General features: G+C 32.2%; 1 long non-coding RNA gene across 2 annotated transcripts in view; it reads left to right on the top strand.

The window, feature by feature from the left end:
- Nucleotides 1-4,814, top strand: part of LOC147834323 (uncharacterized) — a 48,576-nt gene that overhangs the window by 139 nt on the left and 43,623 nt on the right. The gene's annotated exons all lie outside the window — the stretch shown is intronic.

The raw sequence follows: 4,814 nt of genomic DNA, 5'->3' as shown, positions 1-4,814 counted from the left end.
GTGAGTGTTATGTTTTACTTTGTGTTTGTGATCTATTCTATAATTTTAGAACGTGTGTGATTTATTTATTTATTTATTTTGGTATGTAATCACAACAGAACAAAGATTTAGTCCGCATCATCGTTAGTCCAGCGTTGAGAAAAGTTCTGCCACTTTTCTCCGCGCTGTCAGAATGGACCAATCGCAGACCTCTGTCGTTGTTCTCTCTGAGGAGAGACGGCGAAGAGTTAAAATAAGTGATTTATTTATTTATTTTTGTAAACACTTCGAACGGTGGTCGTGAAATCTTCTCAGTTTTGACAAGTTTGACTTTAAGACTCTGAGGTGTCCGTCTGTGAGTATTATTTGTGTGTGTTTGTTTGTAATGCGAGGGAAGCAGCGCGTTAATTAAAAAAAGCGAACTGATAGACTGCAGATATTTTGTATTATAATATATGTAGTGTTTCTGTCATGTCAGCAGGGTGCAGTGTTGCCTTATTTAACATCACTTCAAATGTGTAGTGTTTTGATCTGTCCTATGATTTTGACCGTGGGTGACAGTCTTGGACCACATTAAAAATATTTTCTTTTTAAATTGATTATGAAGTTTTAAAATGGTGCTTTTCATATAAAAGACATGGTTACTCTGTTAAAATAATTAGGTTAAAAATACCCCAACATATAACCCAACTATAGGTTATTATAGCACCTTCCCAACTATGGGTTATTTCAACCCAATGCACTGGGTTATTTTGATTAAATGTTATTTTTTTCCATTCTGGTATTACTATTGCTACTAGTACTACTAATAATTTTTAAGTTATGGCTGTGTAAATAAATAACATACAGTTTTCAAAAAATAGTGAAAATGCTTTATTTCCATTACATTTTAGTTCTAGAGCACAGGTGTCAAACTCGGTTCCAAAAGGGCCGCAGCTCGGCACAGTTTAGTTCCAACCCTAATTAAACACACCTGATCAAACTAATTGAGTCCTTCAGGCTTGTTTGAAACCTACAGGTAAGTGTGTTGGAGCAGGGTTGGAACTAAACTGTGCAGGGCTTCGGCCCTCCAGGAATTGAGTTTGACACCCCTGTTCTAGACACTTTTGTTAAAATAAATTAAGAATCAGAAACAATGAAGAAACAGAACAAAGTGCAGACAGTTCTAAACTGTGCAAGCAAAAAAAATCCTCTGTTGATGGAGCAGAATGTGGAGCTCTGTGTGCTGTAGAGACTGTCCAGCAGCTGCAGCAGCTTCATTCGGTGTCCACACTGTACAATACATTTTACCCACATCTAAACACTTGTAAAAGATGGTCCTTGATGGTGAAACGGATCAAAAAACCACAACATTGAGAGGTAATTTGATAAAAAAAACAACAACAACAATATTATTGCGTTAGAGCATAAATAAACTTCATAACACAAAAAACAAAAATCCTAATTTTTAACCCAACTGGTTATTAAATAAATATCCAAATAAAGGTTAAAAATAACCCAACAAAGCAGAAAGCACTAAATATTTAACTCAACAGGTTGATTTCTTAATAAATAACCAAATAAAGATAAAATAAAACAACAACAACAACAACAACAAAGCACCAAATATATTTAACTCAACCATTGGGTTAAATAACTCTTTTTAGAGTGAAAAATCTACATTTTAGATGATTTTTGTTTTTTTACTTTTTGATTGATGCATGTTGTTTACTAGATATAGTTTTTTTATATCACTATTATTAGATCAAGCTCTCCATGCCAGATAAATAAGGTCTAGCCCCGGACACCAGATCCTGTCAGAAAATGTCTGTTTCTCTGGGTATCCAGACAACAAGCCAGCAGAGCCGCCCAATTCCCAAATCTGTTATCAAGTATTCAACTGAATTCACAATCTCCTATAAATATAGGAGTTGACTGAGAAAGCCAGAGAGGAGCAGAAGCAGGAGACAAAGTCATGATGATGAAGAAAGAGCAGAGTTTATTGAATATTCTTAGTTGCGTATGTTTTAATACTCAGACTTCGTCTGACCAGGATAAATAAGTGTTATTATACCACAAGCAAACAGCAATGAATATTTAGTGCTTCACAACAGTCCAGTGGTAATACAGAACTTGAAATGGAGACATTTTCTTATCTCTTATGCTTTAAAACTAATGCCACTTAAATCCACACAGTCATAAGATTAGAACATTCATTCATTCATTCATTTTTTTTGGCTTAGTTCCTTTGCAGGGGTTGCCACAGCGGAATGAACCTCTGAAATTATCCAGCATATGTTTTATGCAGCGGATGCCCTTCCAGTGGCAACCCAGTATTGGGAAACACCCATACACTCTCATTTAAACACGTTTAGCTCACCCAATTCACCTATAGTGCACCTCCACGCCAACACGGAGAGAACGTGCAAACTCCACACAGAAATGCCAACTGACCCAGCCAAGTCTTGAACCAGCGGTCTTTATACTATGAGGCGACAGTGCTAACCACTGAGCCACCAGGCCGTTCCTAAGATTATAACAGTATGGATAAAATGGAAATAATAATAAAGCCATAATTATAGGACAATAGTAATAATAAAATGACATAATAATCAATAATAATAAACAAATCATTTACTAATAATCAATAAAATTATATAATGATAATAATTAAATGAAGAATAGATGAATACAAACAAATTAAATTAAATATGACACAAATGAATGGTCACTTTCTTGAAACAACACACATAAGTTTTCTACAAGGATTCTCAGATCCCTAGTTAAATTATTCACTATATTGTTGTATAAATTATGGTTTTAGTACGTATATATTAGTTAATATATATAAAACGAAAAAAAAATTATTAATAGATAAATATAATTGATCAAATGTAATATATTTTTAAAATAATATATATATTTATACACACACACACACACACACACACACACACACACACACACACACACACACACACACACACACACACACACACACACACACACACACAGAATTATTAGCCCCCTGAGTTATTAGCCCCTCTCTTTATTTTTTTTCCCCAATTTCTGTTTAACAGAGAGATTTTTTTTCAACACATTTCTAATCATAATAGTTTTAATAACTCATTTCTAATAACTGATTTATTTTATCTTTGCTATGATGACAGTAATATTTAACTACTGTAGATATTGTTCAAGACATTTCTATACAGCTTAAAGTGACATTTTAAAGACTTAACTAGGTTAATTAGGTTAACTAGGCAGGTTAGGGTAATTAGGCAAGTTATTGTATAATGATGGTTCGTTCTGTAGACTATCGAGAAAAAAAATAGCTTAAAGGGGCTAATAATATTGTCCATAAAATGGTTCATAAACATTTAAAAACTGCTTTTATTCTAGCCGAAATAAAACAAATAAGACTTTCTCCAGAAGAAAAAATATTATCAGACATACTGTGAAAATGTCCTTGCTCTGTTAAACATCGTTTGAAAAATATTTAAAAAAGAAGAAAAAAAAATCATATAGTTCTTATAATTATAGCTTATAATTCTGACTTCAACCGTATATACACACACACACACACACACACACACACACACACCCGCATGCATGCATACATACATGCATGAATAAAGAAAAGAAAAGTCTCTAATTTTGACTCATACAGTTTATTTTTGGCTATTCCTAAAAATATATGCAACACAATTCTGGTTTTATGGTCCAGGGTTACATTTGTCAAAATAAATATTTCTGTTCTGAATCATCTTTTTATCACATTGTTTAACACATTTAGTCTATAATTATGGTTAAAATATTTAGCAATTTTTTTTCTGCACCATTTTATTTCTTTTGACTCATTAACTGACAGTCACATACACTAAATACAGTCACCGAACTACACCAGTTAACTAAAGCAAACGTGTCAGGAAAATGTACATTTCTTTACAACATTATAATCTGTGAAAGTCAGAGCAAGATTAAGAGTGGTAAACTATCAGTGGAAACCTGGGAAAGGCTGAGAAGGTGTTATATAAATAAAACATATAATTATTATTATTAGAGGACGAGGTGTAGGTTTAATGTTGTCAGTAATCATCTTCCTGCTTCTCTCAGTTCACTAACACTGATTATTAATCTGACAGCCTGAGCTATAATAACAGTGTAAATGACTCTGTAGCTCATGCTGTATTTTAAGTGAACGCGTTCTCCTCTACACGCTCTCATTTGTTTGGCCAGGGTAATTTCTGATCATGCTGAGTCTCTCATTAGGGCGTCTGCGGTGGAAGGTATTTATCTGTCATGATACACTGAGTGTTTCTCATCTAACACAGAGCACGACGTGTGTGTGTGTGTGTGTGTGTGTGTGTGTGTGTGTGTTTAACCTTGACCTTTTCACACAGAAACACAACATACATACAGCACCTTTTAACACCAAATCCATATTGTTCCATTTGTTTAATTAATAATTGATCCAATTAGGTGATTATTGTATGTGGTGGAAAAGCATGTGCAGAAATTCTGCATGGGTCTTTGGAAAAAATTTCAACCCAAATGTGGATAAATATAGACAACACATACATTTTTATTATTATCTTTTTACATTTTAATTTAATTTATAGCTCAAATTTACCCTATATATATATATATATATATATATATATATATATATATATATATATATATATATATATATATATATATATATATATATATATATATGTATATATGTATGTATATATGTATATATGTATATGTATATATGTATATATATATATATATATATATATATATATATATATATATATATATATATGTGTGTGTATATATGTGTATATATAGTTTAATTCAAAACT

Source organism: Danio rerio, chromosome 13, assembly GCF_052040795.2.
Source record: "Danio rerio strain M-AB ecotype USA chromosome 13, GRCz13ab, whole genome shotgun sequence".
In the NCBI taxonomy this organism is placed as follows: domain Eukaryota; kingdom Metazoa; phylum Chordata; class Actinopteri; order Cypriniformes; family Danionidae; genus Danio; species Danio rerio.
Note: the sequence above shows the minus strand (reverse complement) of the source record. Positions and strands in the feature narration are given on the sequence as shown.